Genomic DNA, 27572 nt, shown 5'->3' with positions numbered 1-27572 from the left:
AGAGTCCATAAGGGATGACTTCTGTGACTAGTGGTATCAATTTAATAACTATGCTGATTGAAGAGAAAATAAGATACATCCTTCAACTATGCACAATAATTTGTGGTGTGATTCTAATAAATTGTTAGGAATTTTTGCAATGCTATATGACATTCAATCCCTCTGGAGTCATATTGATGAGTAAAACCTTGTAGTATGCAGTATTTGCCTCTTTAAGAAAGAAGTTTAAATGGCATCTCCTCCTTCCTTAGTATCTGTGGTTTGCTTAGAGATGCAGGCACAGATTTTTACCAGTCCGGCTGACCTATATTTAGGGGAAGAAAATCTCTTTGTATTTAACTGGATTAGTTCTAATTAAGGTTTAAAAAAATAAAAAGGAATCAAAGAGTGAAGCTAATATCTTGTATTTACCTAGAATAGAAATTAAGATGCATGAATATCTCTCTGTTTCACTGGAGAGAGAGGGTCAGAATGTTGGGCCAGCAGATATAGTTTGTTCTGCTCTAAAATTGCCTTGCTGATTGGCTCCAACACATTTCCTGGAAATCAGGTACACAGTCACAGGGGAATAATTTTCCAGAAATATCCTTAAGCTTGGTTTAGAAATATAGCCTCAGTTTTTCCTCTCATGGTTATTGGGTTGCAACCTTTGAACCACCAACTCTCAGAGTGTATGCTGCAACGAATATTTCAGGATTCAAAAGATGCTTGGACCTTGTCGATGAGCTGAAAAACTACTGAACAATATGAAGCAAACATTTTTTGAAAGAGGCATGCTTTAGTTGATTGTCTAGAGGAGTAGAAGTTTTGCTATATCTCTATCAGGAGTATTCAGCAAATATGGTGTTATTTCTGAGAAGGCTCTGCTTCCAGTGAGCACCTGGTGACACTGGCTCTGAGAACAGAACAACTTATGTTGAAATGAGCATATAGGGTATATACTGTATATGAATAATACTGGCCCTTAAAATACCAGGGTCCCAAGCTATATTTTATGACCAATTTAAACCACATCAACACCTTTACTGGGCCTTTGTTCTGTAGCTTATGTAAATGTGTAAAGAATCCCACAATGGGGGGTGGTGGTAAGAGAGGCTGGAGCTTATTGGTGCTGGCATTTAATTTGTTTCAATGATCTTTCTCCAGTATATGTTGCCTTCATTATATTTCAGAAAAGCAGCTCATAAAAGCTTGAGTAATAAAAGTGCTTCCTTTCCCTTTGGTTAATAATCTATAGGAAAATTACATAGTAGTTGTTTCCAGGAATGGCTATTAACATCTCACTTCTTTTAATCTTCCCAAATGTGTTTATATTTCCTGGACATAAGGGATGAGATGGAGCATTGTTCTCTCCTTAATATTTCTGCTCTTCAGATTCCTTCACTATGAAAGAGATGCTTTCAGACACTGTTCTAGATTATCTCTACACAACTGCCCTTTGCTCTGTAAAGTTGTTCTTCCAGTTCAATTGTCAATTTACATTTCCTCAACTTTCATGCCTTCTGTTATTGAAAGAACATGCCTTGTGAAAGCTCCTGGTCATTTGATAGTAAAGTAACAAGAAAGGCTATGATGCTTGCCTTCTCTTGATCAGCTCATGTCACCTTTGCAACTGGGAAATGCCTTGGGCAGTAGCTTCTGTTTCTTGCCTCAGGATAGACATTGAACACTCTAGTAAAATGGCTTTGTTTTTAAATTTCCCCCTGAGTTTTTCAAATTTGTTTGTAGGTAAGGGAGGACACTTGTTCTTGGTGGCAGAAGAGGGACTGCTCACAGAGCACATGCTTTGCATGCATAGGATCCCATTGAATTCCTGGTCTCGTCAGGCTGAGCTGGAAAAAAGTCTGCCTGAAACCTTTAAATACTGTTGCCTGTTGACCATACAGGACTAGATGGACAAGTGGTGGCCTGACTCAATGTAATAATAGCTTGCTCCCAACAGTGTTATATGCTGTGCTTCAAAAGTTTTAAATGTTCCTGTGTATTCTTGGACGTTCTTCTCTACGTAAATGCTATAGGCTAGACCCTATAGTATTAACTGGAATGCACAGGTGCCTGAAATGGAAAGATCTGAGTTGGCTATGGTTTATATATTTAAGTGACAAGACATTTATCTGAACAAAGAGTTATTGGTGTGTTAGAGTTGCCATTTTAGTATTGCCAAAAATGTAAACATGTGTCCCCCAAAAGGTAACAAAAGAAACTGTGAATTTGCAAAACGTTTGTATTTGCTAACGGAAATAGTTTCATGTTCCTCTCCTACTAGTGGCTTGACATCTTCATGGCTATATTGATCTCTGATGTGGCACCTATAAAGATTGATGTTGTGCTATCCACAAACTAGTTTCTAAAGCTGCCAAGCCAATAAGTTCTCCTTCTTGCATTTTTTCCTACTTAATTTACATTGAATGACCAGTTGTACATTGTAACAATGTACTTTTTGTTTCTAATTTATTTGAATGAAGTATTGTAGCTTTTTCCATTTTGTATGTTTAATGATTTCTTGATTTTTACCAAGTTGTCTTTGTTGGTCACCCTCTCAATTCAAGAAATTCTTTGCATCCTACTTACCACATTTCACATGCTTTTATATTTTTGATAGTAACTGATGTTAAAGTTTGCAATCCCATGCCTTACTGTGGAAGAAGCATATATATAATATTCTACAATGTGCATTCTCAAAGCCAATTCTATGTTTTGTTGCATATTATTATATCATTATCTTCACCTTAAGGAAACTATTCCAGTCTAGTTATATTCTGACTTTTATTACACAGTTCTGCTCAGACTATCATCTGATTTTCAGCTTTTACTCTAGCTTTTGTTTGCCACAACAGGCTGCCAATTATATGAGCCTATCTTCAGTCAAGACTTTTGTTTACCAACAATTCTATCAGCTTGCAATATTGGATTGATGGATTTGTCAAAGGCTTTCTCAGCAATATTTCAGATGTCAATTTGGAAATAATAATAATAATAATAATAATAATAATAATAATAATAATAATAATAATAATAATAATAATAATAATAATAATAATAATAATAATAATTGCACACCATCAAGCTGTTTCTGAGTTATGGGGAACCCTTTTCAGAGTTTTAAAGGTAGTATTCAAAAAGTGATTTACTATTCCCTTTTTCCAGAGTTGCCCTGGGACTCTGCAGCTTGTCTGAGGTCACATTGTTGTCCTAGGAGGCATAGTGGGAAATCAGACTCCCAAGCTCTGGCTCCACAGCCTTATACCTAACTCGCTGAGCTATCCAGCCAAACACCTTGAAAATAATTACTGTGATTTAAATAAAAATACAATGGTGAGAATCCTATTGCAGTTGTATAACATAAACTGGAAATTGCGTAATTGGTGTGTATGATCATTCCAGTTGTTTGTCTCATACTCAGTTAGGCACTTTATCATATGCCTGGGTGTGCAGTAGACAGCCGGAAAAATGTGAACACTGTTTTTATGATTCCCTTTATCCTTGCCAGCCAGGGGTCCCCATATGTTCTTGGACTACAATTCCCAGAAATCGTGGCCAGCATAATTGGTGGCGAAAGTTTCTGAGAGTTTTAGTCCAAGAACTTTCAGGGACTCAAGTATGGAAACCACTGCTCTAGCTCCCGCTGTCCTTCCTTGTACTTCTTTATCCTTAAACTGGACTTTGACTGGCCAGACTTCAAATAGAAAAACATGCTCTGCAAATCACAACGAATGTCCACTTTATGGAACACATTCTTTCCTGTTATTACATTGCACCAGCTATTGTTATGGAAATCTATTCTGGTTGCTGTTGCATGCCAGCATGACTGAGGAAGAAAGTATGACTCACAGAGAAGGAACTATCATGTTTCAGAAATCACGTATATTGTATCGTTTTATGACTGTGATACAGTGACATAGACAAGTTCATTGCACCCAATTCCTCTTGTTAAGCAAGATAGTTGCTTCTCAGAGATTGTTCTCTGTGGAAATGAGCCACAGCTCATTGATGAGTTAGTTTGGAAAGATTCATTTATGTTCGGAATGTACTTGAGAGGAAGTGAGAGATGTGTTATTTCTCACAGTTTTCCCTCCCCTCCTCCCCAATAAAGGCTGTGGGAAGACTTTTTAAAGCATTTTTTCCAGTGTGCCTGCAAAATATTGAAACATTCATGGGATTCCAGTCCTGGATCAGCTCAGTTGATAGATAACGGCTCTCTCCATTATTTGATTAAAGTCCTGCACTTATAGCTCAAGGCCTTTAGATGGTGCTATTCTGTAACCATTGTTTTTCAGTCTGGGCTTTAGCCCAAATGTGCGGTGTATCTGGCTTGCTCTTGAATAACTGAGCCTGTTCTTGTACATTCATGTGATGCTGTTCAGCCGTAGTCATTATGCGCCAAAATGATCAATTAAGACTGGGACTTTTGATTTTCTTTTCCTTTTTTTTTTTAAACTGAGAAGATTACACCAGTCTGGACATTCAACAGAGTAGGCAAAAGGGAGAGAAAAATTACAGCTATTTTTTTCAGTTAAGAGCAGTGTGCAATCTCAGTGATTGACTTGGTTGCCACCTTTGCATATCTCTTATGTTATCCTTCTTGCAAATGATTTATTTTGTGCAGTGAATATGATGCTGCAGTTACAGCATTCCTGGAAAGTTTACTGATACAGCAGTTAAAAGTACTGGCCTAGAACTAGAAAATTCCAGCTTCTGAGCAGTGCACAGCCATGGGGCTGACTAAGAAATTTTGGGCCAGTCATACTTTTTCGGTTTTACACTCTTCACAAGGGTGTTGTGAGAAAAAAATGAGAGTGCCAAAAGAATTGCTAATGTGACATTGAAGTCTCTAAAAGAAAGGCAGAATGGAAATGTGGTAATGAAATAAATTTTCTTATTAGAGGATATGTATTTCTACATGACATGTTTAAACACACAGTTTGAAATATTACACTGTTTTATCAATGGTATTTTTTCTAAGGGAGGAGTTATTATATTTTCATTTAAACTTTATTAATATGAAGATTAAATACTCATTGTTTTCAGCTTTAAATATTGTCTTTCAATGATGTAAGCTCTCTTGAGTCCTTTTTAAGGAGAAAGATGGGGTAAAAATATTTTAATTAATTAATTAATTAATTTTAAACACCAGTTCATATTCTTTGCTCCTTGCAAAATTATTCATCATTTCATACACATACATTTTTCCCAGTTGGCAACAAATAATACAGTCTTCTCATACAAAGCACCACAGGCTGGATCTGGTAATATTACTCCTAATTTATATCATTTGTATAGTTTATATAGGTTTGAATGTGTTTTGGTGTTGCTTAGACAGATGGATAGGTGGATAGGTGGATAGATAGATAGACAGACAGACAGACAGACAGACAGATAGATGGATGGGTGGGTGGATAGGTGGATAGGTGGATAGTTAGGTGGATAGGTAGGTGGATAGCTTAGGCAGATACATAAGATGGCTTCACAATGTTCTTTGTAAGAAAGAGATACTGAGTAAGAGTTTTTTGTCTATTTGAGCATTACTGTTTATTGAGAGCTCTTTTCCAATAGTTAGAAATGTGTAAGGTATCTTTCTCCCACACCCCATCCTCTTTTAAAGCTGTTTGGTTGAAACAGCAAGGAAGAGAAGCATACCTTAGTTATGATTAACTTAGGGTGCAACTACACAGAGGGGATACTGTGGTTTGATCTGCTGCAATTCACACTCATGGAAATCGGGCATCCACAGGTGGTATTGCTGCAGCGGTCCAATCTACAATTTGCTGGAGTCACCAGGGGCAGAAGCAGAGAGCTTGTTGTCATGGAGCTCCAACACAGAAGCTGCCTTAAGGTGCTAACAAGGTTCTAATTGTCAATTTCCACCTATCTCTTTTTTAAAAAAGCATTCTCCTAGTGAAAATGTGTTGCAACACTGAGTTGAAACTTTTAAAGAAATAGTGGAAATGAGGGGTACTGGGTTGAAGAGAACTAACACCCCTACCAGTGCCCCTTTGCACTGGATCAGGCAATCACACTGGGCAGAAAGTGGACAAATGCAATGTCAGTTCATTTGGAACAAATATGAACCACTTCTACTTGCTGTACAAAAGAGAGACAATTCCCTGCTCTAAAGAGACAATTTCACAGTTGATTTTCCTGCATACAGCTTTATGTTATATAGTCAATGGGTTTTAATTCAAATTCTTCTGTGCCTAGTCTGATGCAAAATTGTGGGATAAATGGGCAATGTAGGCACAATTTTACTTGTCTTATTTATCTCGTTCCTTTTTGTCTAATAAATTCCCTTTCAAAATACTGCTGTTTTATATGGTGCCAGCTGTTGTTCAAAAGGCTAAGTGGCTATTACATAAGGTTGTATCATCTTTTTTCCTGAATCTTCAGTAACAATTACGGAACCAGTTGCTTGTCTGTAGTTGTGAATATGTAAGGATATTTACTATAGGAATCCAGAACAATGACTATTCCTTGCATTGCAGCACGAAAGTTAAACTATGGTTGGTAGATTTATTTATTTATTTATTTATTTATTTATTTATTTATTTAATTTATATGCCGCCCACTCTACCCAGAGGTCTCTGGGCGGCTTACAATAATTAAAACTCAATACAATAGATAAAAGGTGATGATCTTGTTCCTTGTATAGAATTGCTCAGGACTTGCCTACTCTTAGTATTTGTCTTCATTCTAACACACACACCTTGATCTCTCCTCTGATCAGTTTTATCCAGTGGTACTGCATTGACTTCACCCTGAGCACTTCTTGCATTTCTTTCTGAACACTCAGAAAGCCTATTGGTTTGAAAAGTGTTAGCTTTTCTTTGTGGTCTCTATGAATGCACACAAATGGGTTAAACTGCACCTGTGCAGGACTCTTCGCAGGACCTCAGTTCCTTTTTGCCGCTGCTGCAATAGGACTTCTTTGAATCGCTTAGAGCTGCTTCTGTTTAAAATCTCTGGTTTGACTCGGATTGTTTTTTCCCGACTACAAAGATTATCTGGCTTATCGATATGGACTGTTTATCTTTCTGATCCTGTTTTCCAATTCAATTTGTGCTTGATTACTTGGCTTGATCCTTGATCTGTTTATCATTCTGATTTTTATTCAGATTTAATTTACACTTGATTATTATTGGACTAGTATTTCAGCTTGATCTTGGACCTTGACCACTATGTCTCCCGTGAGTTTTCACCCTGTTGTTGTCATTCTGTAGTTCCTGCCAAATTTTATTTCCTCTTCAGGCCCGTTTAAAAGATGTGTGTCGTGTGCAAATAAGATCCCTTTCATGGATGGCCACGACTGTTGCCTATTTTGTTTAGGAGAGACACATCAGCCTAATTCTTGCCATGAGTGTAAGAAGCTGACAAAACCTGCCCTAAAGCTTCTGCTGCAGAGACTCCGGTCTTTTCTCTGGCAAATGTCCTTAACACCTTCTGGATCGACAGAGATGGAACCAGCTGTGTCGACCACTCCCCCTACACCTCGTATCAATCCGGTCGCTTCCTCAACACTAGCTACTCCTTCTTCCAAGGCTTCATCTTAGGTGACTAAGTCTTGAAAGTCTTCGACGTCAGGATTGACATCGATACCGAAGGCTCCATCGACATCGTTACCAAAGGCACCTCTAAGGGGAACCCGAAGCAGAAGAAGGAGGTGTCAAAACAAAAGAAATCTAAACTACACAAATTGATTCATTATGTGTGAGGATAACGTTACCCTCTCCTATTCTGGAAGAGTCATCTAGGGAGCTCCGTGACCCTGAATTGCTGTCTGATGGAGACAACTTCCCAGCGCAGTCTCAACAGCAGGCTTTGAGAGCGATTCCAAGCCTGTCTCCCAGCCATGGGCAGTCAGAGGCTGAGATCATTTCCAGCCAGGCCTTGGCCCATTCTATCCCTATATCGATCAGGCGGGCAACAGTGGCTCAGGTGTTGGAGTCAGAGATGTCTGCTCGGAAACACCTTGCTAAGCATCTATCCCCAGACTGACATCAGGCTTGACATCAGGAGGTAATAGTGCTCCCAGGCCATTCTCGGCATCACGCTGTTGCAGAGTACGAAGAGGCTCTTTATATGGAATCAAACTGGCAGGGGGTTCGATGTTGTTATCAAGAGTACGAATTTGACTCCGTATTCGGTACCAGGGAGTATGTTCGATCCAAGAGGATTCACTATGTCTATGCCTCCTCTGGATCTTCTCCTTCTCTCTCACTCGAGGTTGAGCTGGTAGCTGCAAAGCATGCCCCAAAGTGATATATTCAACAAGAACAGCTTCCCGCCCATAATGAGAAGCGATCTCCAACACAAAGTTGTCAAGGTTGTCCTGATCTTAGATATCAGGTCAAACTCGGCCATCTAAATCATATGGGGTAAAATTCATACTTTTGATACCAACATCAAACCCCATGCCGGTTTGATATAGTTCCAGCACTGATACAAAGAGTCTCTGCTTCCGCATCAAGAGAACGTGGACGTTCAGCATCACCCACTCTCTCTATTGAAGGACGCTCTAGAGGCTCATCAGTATCATCAGTATCTGATTTGGATCAACAGTCTGAGGCATCAGCAGAATCACAATCTAATCTGCCAATACCAGATTCAGATGCGGCTGGCATACACCCCCCATCTCCATCATAGGATTTCACATCATATTCACAAATGATACTACAAATTACTAAATCCTTGGAATTGGACATTAATCAACTTCCACCCACCAAACATGATTTAGATATAAATCAAGAGAGATCGACACCTTTAAGTTTAGCATTTATTTGATCAATGCTAGATTTAATAAAGGAATCATGGACTCAACCACCGACATCCCTCCAAATTTCAAGGAGTATTGAGAATCATTATCGTTGATGATACTTCTTTCCTAACCAAGCACCCAGGTCCTAACTTGATCATTGTCCAATCGACCCAATCAAGAGTGAGAAATCAATCTAATGTGACCCCTACTAACAGAGAGTGTCACAAGTTGGATGTACTTAACCGTTGCCTGTATTCACTTGCGTCCTTCATTATGAGAGTCTCCAATTACCAAGCAGCCATGGGCACCTATCAAAGGCAGCTATAGAATAAGATTTTACCCATTCTTCAGTCACCCCTTGAAGAAACTAGAATCACAGCCCTCACCATGCATCTGGAGGCAACAACACTCACCAAATGACAACGCCTGGCATTGAGACATACTGCAGATGCAGCATCCAAGGCGATGAAATCACCCATTGCCCTCTGCAGACATGCCTGTCTGTGTTCAGCAGGCATCAACGATGATGCTAGAGCATGGATTGAAGAGTTTCCCTTCAATGGTTCTGGCCTGTTCAATGAGAAGACCGAAGAGGTGCTGGAAAACCTGCACAAAATTAGAAAGTGTGGTCTTGCTCTGTCGAGCAGCCTAGGTACCAGGGACAGCAATGGCATAAACCATACACACAACAATGATTTCATCAATCATATCAACCTTATCAACAACCTTACTGTTCCTACAAACCTCCTCAGGATAGACCAAATCAACCTTCATCTTCTACTGCCACGTTTTTTCGTCCTCAACCGTCTAATCAGCATTGCCAAAATTTCCATCGCCCTGCCAAGAAAGGCAAACAATATCTTCAACTGTCCTCTACTGATTCACCTGTCCAAAAATGGGTTAGCCCCATTTTTCAACAAGTGGACCAACATAATCACAGACACGTAGGTGCTCACCATCATACATTTTGGTTACCTGCTAAGAATTCTTAGATCTTCCTCCGATCAGTCATCTCTGGACCACTTCTTACTCATCTGCTCCAGAGGAAGAAGTGTCCTTCTTCAGAAGCACGCCATTCAACGTGTTACTTCTCAGGAAGCACTAGACAACTTCTACTCCCGATATTTCATGATCCCCAAGAAAGATGGAGGTCTACAGCCTATCTTGGATCTCAGGTACCTCAACACTTACCTGCGTTACCGAAAGTTCCGTATGGTCACATTAGAGTCCATCGTGCCTCTTCTTGCTCCAGGCAATTGGTTCGTCGTGATAGACTTGCAGGACACTTACTTTCACATTACCATCCACGAGTGTCACCACAAGTATCTCAGATTTATGTACATGGAATCAGTGTACCAATTCTGCGTCCTCTCATTCGGCCTTGCCACCGCCCCAAGGACTTTCATGAAGTGCCTAGCTCCAGTAGCTGCCTATCTTTGTCTCAACATGGTTTCCCCATATACAGACGACTGGTTGATCATCACTGGCTCCTATGCCAAAGCACAGAAGGACACAACTTTCACGCTGCAAACACTGGCAGATCTAGGACTTCAGGTCAATATAACAAAATCCCATCTTATACCATCTCATAAATTATATTGGCGCAGTTCTGGACTCCAACAGAGCCAGAATCTTCCTCCCAGCTGAAAGGATCCAGAAATTACATCGTGCTATCCGTCCTTTTCGGCCCAGAGCCAGAGTAACAGCACACCATGCTCAACATCTCCTGGGTCTGATGGCTTCCACCACGTCTGCACTTCCACATGTGCGACTGAAGATGTGCTCATTGCAGGCATGGTACCTCTCCCAGTTCAATCCTTAGCTGGAAAACCCTGCCAAGCGCCTTAAAGTCACTCCAGAGTTGGCTCGTCAGCTAAGATGGTGGGCTTTCCCACCTCATCTACTGATTGGTCAGCCTTTCAAGCCCCTCCAATTGAGTGTGCAAGTTACAACTGATGCCAATATGATAGGATGGGGCACACATTGTGGCATTCACAAGATCCACGGCAGGTGGTCCAGCTCAGAGAGGCTGCTACATATCAATCATCTGGAGATATTAGCAGAATCCACACATCCCACCCAACCTCCCCACTATCCATCACGACATCTTTTGGCATTCAATTTTTCAGAGCCATTACAGTGGCAGATATTCGGAACTGAGGTATCGGCGGGCAGAGCATTGCAATACAGGGAGATGTTTCACTTGAGTATATGATTATGCAATTATTCTGAAAAATGTTTCTTGGTAACATGGCTGTCTTCTTCACTCAGACTCTGCCTCCATGGTAGAATAGCTTAGCATCTGCTAGACATGTTAAGATCTCCTGGAATAAAGATGAGACCAGAATGCTATGTAGGCTAACCCTGAACAATCAATGAAGCAGATGCTGCTGGAACACTGTGCAGATTTTTTTTCTTTTTCTTTTTTTAACATACTGCAGTAACTTACATAAATAAATAAACAAACTTTTTCAAAGAATCCAAAAAATATTTTTGGATTTTAGACACACACTGTGTGAGAGTATTAAAACTGTGGATAGTTTGTCAGCAATTAGTTCATTACCAATATTTCTCTTTTTTTCATTTTGTTCAACTTTTCATTTATTCTTTCCTTCAAATTATGCTGTTTTTGTTCCTACTATTCCTGTTGCTCAGAATTTTCTTTTTATTATGTATGGTAAATTGTATCTAGGTTTTGTTTTGTTTTTATGTTGTTGTAAGGTGCTCCCTTTCTTTCTATTTAGTAAGTGTTTTGATAGTCTGCAGTGATTTTTCAGTGAGTCATTTCTGATGTTGGGATTTTTTAAAGTATATTACTATTACTCAGTCTTTTGAAAGACTTAACACTTTTTCCACTTATTCTAATAAAGAATAAATTTTGTTTATAAAATATGTTCCTCATCTTGTGTTCCTTATGGGTTTTAAATTTGTGTAACATGAATAGAGCAAATATATTTCCTAATAGTTATTTTAGAGGGCTATATGAATGAGACAACTATAATATGCTGTGGTGTTCTGCTGGTTGTGTACTTGGAAACAAATTCTGTATAATGTACATAATGACAATGTGGTTCAGCTAGGAATACAGCTGGGTGATTGTGGACAACTGTTATGGCAGCTGAGAGAGAGCATATTTAGATCTGTAATTGTCCGACCCCGTAATGTAAATTATCTTGTTCTCATGCTGAATAAGAAAGGTTAGGAAAAAAATTCTTAACCACAAGGTGAGGGTTTTTTTTGTTGGAGGAGAATTTACACATGTTGAAGACTGTTTTTGTCCACATTGCACAGTTGTGCTACACTATTATAGCTAATGACTTGCTGCATGGAGATTTCAAAATAGAATCGTTATATGGTTATTTGCATCACTGATCAAACACGCATCTCGTTGTGTTTGCTGTGTATATTTGCATGCTTATCTTCACTTGCAGAAAATGTGAAAACCCCAAAGAAAAAGACCTATTATTTTGAATCCCTGTGGGGGTTGACAAGTCCTCAACAGGTTCTTTTGATGTATTGAGAAATTTTGTTTCATCTATAAATGAGATATTTGTTAGATTTCTCAAAATCATTAGTCAACTTGACAACTGAATCACTTGTCATCTGGTAGATCAATTAATCAATTTTGGTAAGCTTTTCCAAGACAAAAATTGGGGGCAGGATCCAGTGGTGGATTTTTATAAGTAAAATTACAAAATCTGGCAGAACCACAAGACTGATCTCCAACTCCCAAAGATAGTTTTGAAGTGTCATGGAGCACTGCAAGAAGGAAAAGTGCCTTAGGTCAAAGAGATAGCCTGTGTGGTATAGTGCAGTGGTTCTTAACCTTTGTTACTCGGATGTTTTTGAACTGCAACTCCCAGAAACCCCAGCCAGCACAGTTGGTGGTGAAGGCTTCTGGGAGTTGCAGTCCAAAATTCCTGAGTAACCCAAGGTTAAGAACCAGTGGTGTAGTGGATAGAGTAACAGACTAGGACTCTGGAGACCAGGGTTTGAATCCCTGCTCAGCCATGGAAACTCACTGGGGGAGTGGAACTGGTAAAACTACTCCTTAAATCTCTCACTTACCTTGAAAGCTCTGTTAGGGTCACTATAAGCTCGTTCAGACTTGAGAGTGTGTAACAAAAACAAAGTGAAAGAAAAAATGAAATATAATAATAAATTACTGAGATCCAAAAATAAGTTTGGATTTTCTCTATATAATGGATTGTCTTAAAGTAACTCCAGTGGAAATCTGTTAAGTCTGCTTCATATATGCTACATGCTCATCACTCAATTGCATCTATGAAATAAACCACATAAGCAGTTAGAAGATGTGAATGGTGATACAAAAGCTCTGTCTATGCCATTGGTCTCTAAATGCAGATTCCTGTGGTGGTACACTATTAGAATCAGACCATATGGCTGAAAGCTGTCTCTTCAGCTCAGATAAGTACTTTACATTGCTTTCGTTTCATTAAAACCTATAGTTCATCTAGGCAACTTAGGGTCTAGAAACATTCTGAGAAAGTAGAGAAAGAGGGTGGGTCTCAGTAGATGGCTAGAATCTCACCCAACGACAGTTTTCCACAGCATGCATTCCTAGCTGCCCTGTAAGAAAATATGTATTTTTTAAAAGAAGAAAACCATTTTCAGCACTGTCTCACAAATGTGGGATGAAGTATGTAGAGAACCTGCCAGTAGGCAGAGGCAATGCACCAGAGGGGATTCGCTGTCTACACCATCTGAAAAGTAGGTTTAAGTCAGACTTTCATGTCACTGAGGCCAAAGAGAATGCTGCCTGGAAAAACATTGGGACTAATGCAAGTGAGCACTCTGTCTCCAAACATTCCCAGTTTGCCAACTCTGGCTAGCTCTTTGCTGTGTCCAGCTTGCTCCAATGCATGGATGCTGCTTCCAGCCACATGGATGAAATGAGAGTCAGAGCAATATTGAGTTCCCCTGGAAGGCACCTTGCCTGGGGCCTTCTCAAACCAGGTGACAGCACTGGTTTCATAAAAGCAAATCACCATTTGATGCAGTGGTCTCAGACTAGTAAAACTTAGGGTGTTTGATTGCATTGACAGGGTGTGCTTTCCTGAGAGCACTCTCCCTAAAAGCGTCTCTTCTTTGCAAATAGGAATCATTCTAGCCCAGTTCCAAAAAAAAGTAGCCCTGCCACTAAACCCAAAAGGTACAGCTTGGGCACAGAGCAGGTTAAGGCTGGTTTGTGATCTTCTGTACATTGTCTGATCACCAGAAAATAGCTCACTCTGGAGTGTACCACGGGTAGTCCAAAATGTGAACTATTTTGCCACCTGATCACACTTTCAGTCAACATGCATAGTGAATCTTTTTGGATCAAGTGTTTTTTCATGGCCTGCAAAACGTATTTGTTTATTTCAATTATTTATAGCCTGCGAGTATCAAAATTCAAGGTGGCTATCCACAGAAATTATGCAGTACAATTCCAGTCATGTTTTTAAAATTATATGTGTAACAGTACCCCCTCATGTCAAGGATAGTGGCAATTATTGTAAAATTCCAGATGTGGAGCTGGAGTTTATTTATTTATTTATTTATTTATTTATTTATTTATTTATTTATTTATTTATTGGACTTATATACCGCCCCATAGTGCTACAAGCACTCTCCGGGCGGTTTACAATTTTAATTATACAGGCTGTGACTATTGTGAAACAATATGCCAAATTCATGTATTTTCACTTCTACACACAGCTTTTCTCCAACAAAGAAAAGTCTGTGCCTAAAAGTCCATCCAAAAAGGCTTGGAGAGAGGTGTTCTCTCCAAGCCTTTTTATTTTCATTTTATGATTTCTGATTCTTATTTTTGAGCATTTAACTTTTCTAAATTTTCAGCACAATTTCAGGAGACTGACCAAAAGTTGGGGGAGAGTGACTGGACTCATTTATTCAAAATTATGTTGCAAGTGAACAAGAACAAGATGAGAGAGGATTTGCTGTAATTGGACTCCAGGCATAGCAGCCTGTTCACTTCTAAGGATTAATGGAAGTAACACAATCTTGCACATACTGCGTGCAGCTGACCTGAGAATAACCCAAGGGAACCTGAGACATAGAAATAAAGGCTTATCCAGATCATCAGCTCTTTTTACCTTTTGCATAACAAGAACAAGGGAAATCTGATCTGAATGAATCCGGAATCTCTTCCTTATAGTAATGTTCTCCATGTTGATGGCCCATTTTCATGAGCTGGTGTTCCTTCATGTTTTGCTACCTATCTGAGACACCAAGAGCTTACTTCTAATGAAAACACTCAGAACGAAGGCAGTATCAGTACATCAAAAGGATAAAGATAGCTAGTGAGACTGTTTCACAATTAGGATAAGGCTGATCCTGATCAATTATTCGACCTTTCTTGATAATAAATATTTTATCTTAAAAATAAAGTGCACCAAGTAATCCATTCCTAGAAAATCCCAGACATCATAATGGTTCCGTGATATTCTAGCAGATATGAAGGATGATATTTTAAAATAAGCCTAGAAAAAAGGCTCAGTTTAAAAGGTGAATTAAAATGCTGCATAAGCATTTCAGAGTTACCATCTTTTGGTTATGCTTTTATGATGGGGGAGGTTGCATTTATGAAGTTTTTCCTCTTGGAAAAACAAATGCTTTAAGTAGTCCATATTTTTAAAATTCCAAAAGAAACTATACACATGCCAAATATTTCTCCTACAATATTGAGGTTTTATTTTCTCTAAATAAAAGCCATTGTGGCAGATCCTTATATGGTCAAGGACCCTACCCAGTCGCCTTACAGCCTGTCCACACTGTGAAATTTGGTGCAATCTGGCCAGTGCTTAAAAGGTCCTCATCTTCAGAGCAATATATTTTAATTCTTGGTACCCATCTACAAAGGCAGAACAAATACCTATTTTGCATCTCAAGTAATGGTCCCAAAAAGATTGTATCCCTAGCCCTGTGCCAGAAAGATTTGGGCCAGCTCTTAAAGGGGGGGGGAGGGAATTGATTGTTTTAAGTAAAAACACAAAGGAGGAGTTCTCCCCCCCCCATGTCAAACAGTGGTATCAGGGAACCATATATCATAACTATATGCCACTGTGGGCAGGCTCCTAGGTTCATTATTTGTCTTACCCTTCTTTTCTTCATTGGCTGTTATGGTGGTGTTCTTTTTGATATTTCTCTTTAGGTGAACCAATGCATGTCTATTGCTCATTTTGGCTTTAAACTTATATCTTTTTTTAAAGCCCTTGTTCCTTTTCCCTGAATCATAGGTGAAAATTGATATCTTTTGTACTCAGCAAAGATTAGAACATTAAATCTGCAATCTCTTTCTTGAGACTGGGTCTAAGTGCAAACCTCATAGTCATAACTTCTGGCCCAATTCTGTACTCATTTCCCCCCCACATCCCATGCATGTAATACTTGCTGACTGTTCTATGCCATTTTGGTTTGTATTTCTAAAAGTAATACTTAAATGTGAATTTTTGAGTTAAAATAAGTTTATTTTAAAAAAGAAAACCCATCCTTGAAAATGTTCCCTGAATGGAGACAGTTCTAAAGCTAAAGACAAAACAGTATGTTTGCCTCCATATTCCAACTTAGGCTTTACAGCTGCCTCAGCAGCAGCCTATGTAATATATGTCTTTAGTTTTAGAACTGCAGAGCTAGAAGGCTCTTTATGGATCACTGAGTCCAGCCTCTCTTAAGGAGGCACATTGGGGAATCAGACTCCCAACCTCTGGCTCCACAGCCAAATATTTAAACTACTGAGCTATCCAGCAATTCTTTGTGTAATTTGGAACTATGAACTCTTACACCAACACCAATTAGCTAAAAAAATAAGGGTCTGTTTTACATTTCATGTAACAATACTGTTGCCCAGAATCTGGTTGGTAATTTGTATGTGTGTCAGTTAAATTGTATTACTCACCATGGCGAATTGCCACTTACTAATGAGGCACTGGTTGCATTATGGGGCACATGCCAGTTACACAACAGAGGCATGCCTAGTCATTCAGCTGGCACCTTGTTAATGTCAGTTTGCCACAGAGAGTTGTACAACTTAACTTATGCATATATAGGTCATCAATGGGATTCTGGCTACTGAAAGTTTTGGGGCTTGTTTGTTGTCCGTCCTGCCCAGAGGAAATGGGGTGTGCGTTGACATATGGCTTCTGATACATCTAGACAAAAGTTAATCTCCCCCTTTTTAACAGATTTTCAGCGGTGAGGGGGGAAACGGAAGATGTGGTGGGACTTCATGGGAGACTTAAAATAGAAGACAATGAGTTCTGGACTCCCCTAAAATTCAGTGAATGAATCAGGGGGATTGCACAAGAAAAACTCACCTGGAAGCGCATTCAGTTGTCTCTCTCCCCATGAGTTACTGATTTAAAGAGGTAGAACATGCTGGCAGCCACTTTGGTGAAGGAATGCTCATCCTTTTGCTGATTACCCTTTTATTAATGATGTTATGATGAAGAGTCAAAAGAGAGAGAGAATACACATCTGCTATTAGAAAATCCTGAAAAAGCCTCAGATTTTGTACTTCCCCTAACAGCTAGGTCTCTCCCCATTCCAATTTTACAGGTTTGAAGGGTAAATGATTGTATGTTCTTTTCTCACCAAGGAAAAGAACATACTTTTAAAATCACACTTGTTCTTGATGTCTGGTAATGATACCACACAGTATGCCTAACCTGACATCAAGCAGAGCAGAGAGAATGGTTTCCTGCTGCCGGAGGGAAGTGATATTAGTAGTGATGTTTGTGCATGTTTTGCAGGAGAATCTCAAGAAATTGATTACATACTCTTATCTCACTGGGGTCAGGCAGGTGGATGTCTGCCCAACCCACAGAAGGAAAAAGAGAAGTCTAAATACTGATAGTGAGGGTGATCGGTATTGCTTGGACACTGATCATGAAGAATCATACAGAGTTAGTGATTAGTTAAGTGGTTGGCTAATGTGTGGTATAATGTATTAACCTATATAGGGGAGATCTATCAGCCTATAATGTTGAAGCTAAAGGAATTGAAAGGTAATTAAGTCTGATCTCCTTTTAAATGGTTTGTTCTCCCCTCTGCCAAAAAAAAAAAAAATCAGGATAAATGCATCCTATGTTTGTATATTCATCCTTTAAAGCCTTAAACTACACCATGAGTGGGAGGCATTGGAAGAGAAGATAATGGAGGAAAAATGCAGAAGACTTACCTGGAAGATTAAATGCCATGAAAGTCAATTTTCTGGGAAAAATATTAAGCACTTTGGGATATCACTGATTTAAAGGAGAGGAGGACCCTATGTGTCTCTATGCACAGACATGTAGTAAGCAGAGAGCAGAGATGGACAAGGTGTGCCATACAGTTGCATGTGCTATAATACTAAAAGTGAGCTCTTTTTTCCCCAGTCAAAGACAACAAATAAGAATTATCTTCAGATAGCCACGGGATAATTCTTTCTAAACTGAAAAAATTAAAAATGGGTTATTTATCTTTGCCCACATAGAGATGTGTCACAGATGATGAAGAGTATGTTAAAATGTCATTGAAATTGGCATTGTTGCATTTTAGAAATTCATTTCTGTGTCAAAAAACATTTTGACCTGGTCTACATATAATGGTTCAGCACTATGTCCATAAAGCTTTGTTTTTCATTCTCTCTCCTCCTGCATTGTGGCTATGAGGGGATCAGAATCCGTGTCTTCTAATTTCTGCCAATCATGGCTAGACAGTGTAACAGAATCTGGTTCATGTTATCAGTGGTCTAGAAAGCAACATTGTGCTACAATTAGCATTAACCACTATTCTTAGCTCAGAAGAAACAAGTAGCTATAGTTCATTTTAAAAGGAGGTTAAAGCCTTCAATCTCTGTAAACTCTGTATGGAGCCACTTATTTCCACCACAACTACCAGTGAATCAGCACAGGAAGAAACAATCTTGTAGTCTTTGCTCTGAATGGCTAAGAAGAATGCCCTCCACCCATTCCAGAGCAGATTTCAAAGGCTTTATCAATGAGAATTGTGTTTGTTATTTAAGGTGCCAAATGAATGGGGAAATGTATATCATTGCCAACTTTTTAATTTGTTTTGGTTAAAAAAACACCAGGACAATTCATTTGTAAAATATTGGAAAAAAAAACACTTAGGAGAGGTGTGATTACAACCACAGTCACCAGCCTTTGATTGCTGAACCTTATTTTCAGATCCACCAAAGGCAGATTCATTTAATGAAGAAAAAGAGCAACAATGTAAAACCTCATAATGACAAGTGCTACTTATTGATATCATTGTAAGCATTTTACCATAGGTATGAGCAGGGAATTAGGCTAGCATTAATACTGTAGGTTACTAACTTCTGTGCATTTATTTGTAAAGCTGCATATGATATCCAGGCTTAGCAGCAAGGCTTCTGTGAAATACTGAATGATTAAGTGACATAGGCTATTGAAATGGTAGAACTGCCACATCATGAATTGCTGTGTGAATTGTGGGCCTTGGTCTTTACACTGTAATGTTTATAGCTATTATTTTATTTCCTCGTGTCTGAAACACTTTAATACTGTATCTTGCTGGTGGTGCTTGCCTAGATATATGGATGAGAGTATGCATTCAGGTTTCTTTCATTAGCCTGGCACCTGCTCCTCAGTATCTTCTAAACGTTAGTTTTCAGATTCTCACTTTGTGTCTCCAATATCAAGAGGCATATTTTGCTTTTTATTATTATTTTTTACAGAGAATATGTTTACACACTCTAAGTTACTGTTCATACTTTTCTTCTAGTAGTTTAGATAGTTTTACTTGATACATCAACATGCTTCAAAAGGCTAGAGAGAAAGCTGAGATAAAAATTAGACTTTATAGCTAATGCTGCGTGCACTGATTTAAAATCACTTAATTGTGTAGGGATTGAGCTAGAGACTGAGGTATGAACCAGAAATTCCCACTTTGTTCTTGCCCCAGCCATCTTCTCTCAGCCCTGAGTTTACCTGTCTGCAGTATGGGGGCACAATAAAGCTGAATTGTCATACAAGATTGCTATAAGAGCTACAACTCTATAATATGCATTAATTATGTGAAAATTTGAAAGTGCTGTAACATCTTAGGTAATATTAATAATAGTTACATGTCAGGAAGATGCCAGTTTAACTATTAGATTTACATAAAATGAGCTACTTTGCATTATAGTCTGCTTGCATGGTGTATAAAGTTTCATATAATTTGGATATTTGTCAGTCAGGGGTTAACATAGGCTTGGTGGGCAGAAAGATGATAGTGGGACCGACAAGATTCCTGATCACCAGTTACCAGATTCCTGATCACCAGTTACGGGCACAACCTCCTCAACAACTGACTGTTGAGGAGGTTATGCCCGTTTATTAATATTTCCCCAATAATAAGAACAAGAAATATGCTCAGTTACAAGATCCCATCTTCAATAACAGCCATCATATACAGTACTGGAAATATTTAGTAAGACTGCATGTATTCTAACTGAAATTGAAAGAAGCACCATAATAGGACAATTGACTGAGAGTGAAGGATCTCTTTCCACTTCAACTTACAATACTGAAAGATCAAACTGAATGGGCAGGTCTTATATCCCCAGCAATAAACAAATGCACATTGTAACCTTGTCACTCTTGCTTTTGCTTGGGCTATGACCTACTGTGGTATTAAAGGGCTAATTATTCCAAATATTTGATAGTAAAACTGAATGATAATTTAGGGACCACCATTGTTAATCTATACATGCCAGTGTGCTTGGGAGTAGAATGTAACCCAACACTTTTTGCCTGCCTAAAATGCAGAATATATGCCAGATACTGTAGCACTTATAGGAAAATCAATACAAAGGGGGGGGAAACAGGATTCTTAGTAGTAGCTCACCTGGAGATGGGGGGGAAACCTATCACAAATATCTCTGGTGTAATTACACAACTGAGCACTTTAGCCCTATGATATCAACTAATACATCTACCTTTCAGTTACTAAGTGAAATTAATTATTACTCAAAATAATCTACTCAACAAATACTATCTGTAGAAGACAAGGGTTGAGAACTGGAAGGGAGCCTCAGAGAAAGACAGTGACCTAACAGATTCCACAAAGTAAAGAAGAAAGAAATCTGAATGGTTACCTTACATACAATAGCTTGTTTAATTTAATTGAAGATGTTGGGAGCATCACCCAAAGAAGCAGTTTACACAGAAGAAAGGATGAACCACATCCATAGCTTAAACATCTGCTGACAATTTCTCTGATTTGGCTCCCATCCTCATAAATATTTGATAATTTAGAAGACCAAGTGTGGCCATAATTTTAGCTTTGACAGGCCATGTGTCATCCTTCACAGAGGACAGTCATCAATTTGAAAACATTTCCTTGTAATATCACCTAGTCTGGGTCTGGTCTGAAGAAGAATCACAGAGGTCTTGAGGTTGCACATCAGCTAACAGCACCTAGACAGAAGACTAAGGAAGCACATTTTGTCATGTTTCTATCCTCTATGGCAATGCTAGTGGTTCCCAAATATTGGGTTTTGTTTTTTGGGGGGAGGGGTCCTCAGACTCCCATGTCCCATGCAGTAAAAGAAAAATCTAGCCAAAAAATATATTGCTGTTTCTGACATCTTCCAGGAGTAACAATTCATATTTTAAATATGTTGGAGGATTACCCCTGCACTATTTAACATTTCATCTCGATTTCATAATTTGGTAGTCAGAGGTTGACAGATGGAGATTTACAGATGTGGTGGCATCTATCCAGGTGGTAAGAGGTTATTTGTATTATTGCTGGAAAAAGAAATCCTGCTACTGGTGGTTGGGGGTATACACCATACCAGTAACAAATATGTAGCTATATTCCCAATGAGGAAAGACAAACTTCTGTGGTCTGCAAGACACAGGGATTGTTTGGGATTTGCTAATTCATGAATATAAACCAGAGGTAGTATTTTTTGTCATTCAGTCCCATCATATTGCTGAATACTTTTAACTGAAGAAAAGTAGATTTTGACATGTAACGTAAAATGGTGGGAATATTTGCAGAGAAGAATCAGAAGCGCTTAACACACACACACCCTACACAAACCCATTCTCCCCTATAGTTTGTAATTATTTTCTGAATAATGAGCTCTTATTTATGGAGTCTAGATTACCAAAAACTGGCCTCGGAGGAGAATTTGCAGCTCTCTTTTTCTCCCATCATTAGTGGGTTTAACCATTTTTACTTTGAGGGAGGATTTTTCCCCAGTTAGTACTGATTTAACAGTACTATGTAGAGTTCTCTTCTAAACCATGAGTCTAACAGACTTAATTATGCTTTTTAAATATTAATTATCCCATGTCTTTTACAAGTAAATGTAATTTTTTCCCCATTTTTACTATTGTCTGTCTGAAGTTTTTTGTTGGCCTACTTACACAAAGGGAATTCTTTGGGAACTTGCTTATAGTTCTAAGTCTATAACTCTCTCACTTTTTGCTGTGCAAGTATACAAAACTCAACATTCCCATTCTTCATTCCTCTTATCTAGTAAATGTGGGTTTGGGATTGAACATGAGCAGACATTTGGGCTTTAGTTACTGATAAGTATTTCGTTTAGAAATAATGTTAAACCACTATGTAATAAAGAATGCTGCTTTCTACCACAGATAACCCTCCCCATCTACTACTACTTGCATGGGTGAGGGGCTGTGGGCTCCAAGATTACAGCTTTGGGGGGCAGAGTTTACACCTTTGCTGGTTCAAGGGCTTGCCTGTTCTGTCACTTCAGGATAAGATAGGCTGTCAGTTTTAGGAGGTGATGTGAGTTTATCTGTTTCCTTCCATCTTTTCTGTGCATTGTATTCCTTGGCTAGCGGGCGCTCGCGGTCCTATTGAATCAGACATATGGGGTTGTCATTCTTATGCTCAGCTAACATTGATCTTTCAGCATTGTTAATGGAGACCATGTATCTTTGCTCACCGCTCTGTCTCCTTTTTTTAACCAGCTTGATCCATGCAATCCATATCCAGCATGAAGGCGAGAGCTGTAGTTAGTATTCTGCATGATTTTTCATCTTCAGGATAAGGCCTTGTTGCTTTGTTTACTCACCCTGGGCAAGCACGGCTGTTTTGTATTCTTTGCTCTCAGATCAAATGTAAAGATACTTTGCTGTTGACCTCATTTTAAAAGCCCTCTAGAGGAGGAGACCGGAAAGGTTGATATAAACTGGCACAGTTATTCATTATGAATGCTGAAGCGCTATGCCTTTATTTTCATTAATTTTAAATAAAATCAGTTGCAATGCAACATTCTTTCCTTGTTTCTAGAGACCTTTATGTTCTGTGTGTGGAACAGCATGAAAAGAAAAATGCAAAGCCATGCCTTACTCTCCCCCCGCCCGCCTTTTTTTTTTTTTTTTTGGTATTTTTGGTTCTCGTCAACTGAGCATGATTAAAGAGGGCTGATTTTAGCTTGTGATAAGAGATGCCACTTTGTCTAGAGTTTGACCAGAAAGACAAGTAGCTCAGTACTGATGATATATTCTAAATAAAATGACAAGCTGTTCTGGCTTGTCCATTGCTAAATGAAACACAAAGGCTATGCAGATGCTGATTGTTTTGAAGAACTGAGAGGAGGAGCCTTTAACTATCACTGCAAAGATTTCACACTATAAGACAGAGAAAGAAGATTCTTTTTTTAAAAAACATTTTTTATTAATTTTCCAATCTATCTACATTGTTTGTGCTTATCAGACATCGTGTTACATACTTGCTTACAATTATTTGTTTTTACATCTCAGTGTCTTCTCGATTATCCCCCCCAAATTCCGACCTTCTTTCAAACCATTCATGTACAGATTTTAGTATATAGTATAGCTACTATCATAATATTACTCTCATATTATATAAAGTTCTCAAGATCTTCTAATAACATTCTTATTGAAAGTGGTTCCAGATCCATGACCCAGCTTTATATCTAGTTTAGTTTGCCTAAAATAAAAAGTCACCATATTACATCTTTACCCTGATTCGGGCTCCCTTATTTCAATTTAGTTCTCCTTTTAATATATAGAATATACCCTTTTACAGATCCGAATGATAAATATAAACATGTTTCCAATATTAAGGGGCCCTTCCTTGTTTTCCCTTTTTTCATCTTTCTAGGTAATTCCCTCTCTGGTTCCTCTTTTTTCATTCCCTGCTATATCTCTAAACATGCTGTCATCTTTCATGTCCTCTAAAACCATTTTGTAGATCTGATTTATGTCCATTTTTTGTACTTGGTCTATCTTCAATGAGTCTTCCAGGCTTTTTTTGGTTAATTTTGCTGTTTTTCCCCCTTTGTCTTCCCTTGGTACTCTCCTCTGGTCCAAGGCTGATGTTTCTCTTAGATTAACTTTCTCAAGCTGCTGCTTAGTTTGGCATACATTATCTGTGATACTCCCATTTCCTTCCTTGTTGTTTTCAGTTGCTTGTGGACTATAGTCCTTCTGATGTTGATTGGATAATTTTGTCTCTTCATAATGAGATGTCACGATCATTAATATTTGTTGAAGCCTAGATTTTACTTCATTCCAAAATTGTCCTTGTTGTGCCATTCTGTTTCTGCTTTGCCTTACAGCAGACAGGAGAGTATTTTTACATATTCTTTCAGTAAAAACATGCACTCAGAGATGTGAACCCACATATGTGGGTTTACTGTACCTGCAAAGCAGTGTTTTGGAATATTCCATAGCAGAGGTTCTCCTTAGGCAACATATCAATTACTCAAAAAAACAGTTACTCAAAACATTGTTAATTTGGGTAAGGCCATAAAAGGCTTGTGAAAACAGTCAGGTTTTAACTTGTCTCCTATAACCAAGGCAGAATGAAGCTAATCGCATCTCTCCTGGGACCGAGTTGCAAAGTGAGGCAGCTGCCACAGAGTAGACCCAATTTTGGTTGGCAGATTTCAAAGGGGAGGCTCGGGGTCACCACCTGCAACATCCCAAAATATAAGGTGTCAGCATAAGCATCAAACTTGACCTGGAAGCATATAGGCAGCCAGTGCAAAAGTGCCAGGACAAGTGATATATGATTGAATTGTAATGTACCAGATACCAGCCTGGGAGCTGTGTTTTGCCCACCTTCAAGGGCAGTCCCATGTAGAGAGCATTACAGTAGTCTATTCCTGTGACTACAAGCATATGGACCAGTGCCATTATGGATTTCCAGTCAAGATAGGGGCAGAGGTTTGAGATATGCCTCAGATGGTAAAAGGTAGACCTGGCCACGGCTGAGATCTAATTTTCCATTGAGAGGGCAGAAGTAGTATACCCAGATTTCACACCTGATGCTTCAGAGGGAGTGTGACTCCGTCTAAACAGCCATTTAATCACCCAATAACAAGACCTTCATCTTGTCAGGATTCAGTTTCAACCTGTTATCCGTTGTCCAGTCTTTGACCACAGCCAGGCGGTGCTCCAGGGTCTATACATCTTCCACTGCTATAGAAAGGAAAGACAGGTAGATTTGTGTGTTATCAGAATATTGGTAACAGCAAACTCCAATTATCCAGATGATCTCTCCCAGCAGTCTCATATAGATGTTAAACAGCATAGGGGAGACACCGCATTGCAGTACCCACTGGGACAGAACAGCCTCCACCAGCTGAACCCTCTGGGACTGGCCCTTGAGGAAGGACAAAAGTCAGCTTAAAGCTGTACCTCCAGTTCCCAGTGCCAACAGCCAGTCCAAGAGGATACCATGGTCAATGGTATCAAAGGCCACTGACACCTCCAGAAGAACTAACAGAGTCACACTCCCCTGGTCAGCCTCCTGAAGAAGATAATCAAGCAGTGTGATCAAAGTTGTCTCAGTCCCATGGCGTGTCCTGGATCCCAACTGAAATGGATCCAGATGATTGATGCCATCCAAGAATGTGTGCAACTCTCCAGCCAGCACCCTCTCAACCAGTTTTTCCATGAACGGAATGTTTGTGATGGGACAATGATTGTTACAGTCATCCAATGAAAGATTGACCTTTTTAAAGAATGGATCTGATCACCATACAGTAGTTGCTGGAACAGGCTCAGCATTTCAGCCCTCTACTCTGTCTCAGGATTGCAATAACATATGGTCTCCCATTTGGCCACTGACCATTCCAGCAGTGGTAGTACCTCCTAGGCCTTGCACGCTTCCCAGTCCATGGCATCAGCCCAACAGCCCTCCTCCCCTGTGTCGCTTCCCTCCCTAAATCCTAGTCTGCCCATAGCTACACCTTTGGCCTCAAGGGTGTCATCTGTGTGTCCGCCACCAGTGCTTCAGTCCACAGGTGAACTGTGGATTAGGAATCTTGCCCTGACTCTTGGGAAGGTGGAGAGCCCACTCTTGTGAACAGTCGGACCCTCACCAGTCCCACAAATTATTTTTTCAAAGTGTTTCCCCCCCGTGACTGAAGGGCACATTCTTACTTTACTTTTTGAATTTTCTCTTGTTATTACAGCTCAACGCACTATTCTATCCCATATAGTCAATGTGAAAGTCTATAGATTTACCATGGAACTCAACAAATAGCAGGGCAATTTATTCTTTATGGAACACAGAATGTAAGAGCCTAATTTATACAACGGAATTTGCACAGAGAAGCATGTGTACTGAGCTTGAGAATATTATGCTACAGATGGTTTCTTAGTATTGTTGGGTTTCAGTGGAAGAATTTGTCTTCCAAGATACTTGCTTAGGATGTTATTCTTTGACTAGAGGTAAGGTTTTCAAAGGTATTTTTGATATATTTTGTTACTATTTATTATAGTTTTTCACCCACATTTTTGATCTTATTCTTTCAAAAAGTTATCAGTTTGCCAGTTAGAGCTTTTATCTTTCTGTGGCCCCTATGCTGGATAACATCAGGTTTGGAATTTCTGTCCAGACTTGGGCTTGATCTTAGGTTTCCTTTTTTGCCCTCCACTGGGCCAAGGAATAGACACTTGTTTAACATTCAAAATCTGAGCACCTTACAACCTAATGAGCTCAAAAGCAGGGTGGATTTGATTTAAATCAAACTGATTTAAATCAGGATTTAAATTTTAAAAGTCAGATATTTTGGAAGATTTAAAATATATAAGAAGTTGGACTATTTGAAGTCCATATGCATATGTCACATTAATCAGTGGTTAGATGAACAAATTAAACCCACAGTGTAGCTGCGTGATTAAGGGTGTCTCAAAACCAAGATTCGTTTGCTATGGTGATATGTTGCATTGCTATAGATGATATGTAATGGGACAAGTCATACGATATTTCAATATAAACTAATTAGTCAATATAATCAGTATATTTAGTCAATATAATCGGTAAATTAATTATTCAAAATATGTTAAAATCTCATGTTTTCCTAGCCCTAAAATGCTTTCATTTGCTACTTCCCTAGAGAATATGGAAGAACTTGTAGCATTAACTGAAATTCATTCATTTATATGCCTAATAATAGCAAGACCTTGTGATTTTAGCTTGTCACTTCTTTGTGACCATAAGATTTTTTTTTAAAAAAAGCACGGAGCCAAACTATTTGACACCCCTTTTTAGCTTAACTGCTTCAGTTTTTGTCCATCTAGAGAAGGAGGTAGTGTTGCAATAAGTAAATAAATAAATATAAGAAAGGAAAATTTCTTTGGTTAGGGTGGCCTGACATACAGTCAGTCATCAATTAAAATTTGTTGATATTTTCATGTTAAACTAATGTTGTGGGGTAATCTCGAATAGAAAATTCCAAAACTATCCTTTTAATAGAAAAAATATAATAAGTATGGATTTATATGTTGGAAAAGTTGATCAATGGGCATTTGATCAGCTTGTATGAATGTATACATGA

General features: G+C 38.9%; 1 long non-coding RNA gene across 6 annotated transcripts in view; it reads right to left on the bottom strand.

The window, feature by feature from the left end:
• Positions 1-27572, bottom strand: part of LOC140702258 (uncharacterized) — a 132809-nt gene continuing 105237 nt past the window's right edge. For all 6 annotated transcript variants that reach the window (XR_013538695.1, XR_013538696.1, XR_013538697.1 and 3 more), the window contains one exon: positions 1-27572. This exon is cut by the window's right edge and continues 13328 nt beyond it. This is a non-coding gene — a long non-coding RNA (uncharacterized LOC140702258).

The sequence above is a fragment of the Pogona vitticeps genome, chromosome 11 (assembly GCF_051106095.1).
Source record: "Pogona vitticeps strain Pit_001003342236 chromosome 11, PviZW2.1, whole genome shotgun sequence".
Taxonomy (NCBI): domain Eukaryota; kingdom Metazoa; phylum Chordata; class Lepidosauria; order Squamata; family Agamidae; genus Pogona; species Pogona vitticeps.
The sequence above is the reverse complement of the archived record's forward strand: the minus strand, read 5'-3'. Positions and strand labels throughout refer to the sequence as shown.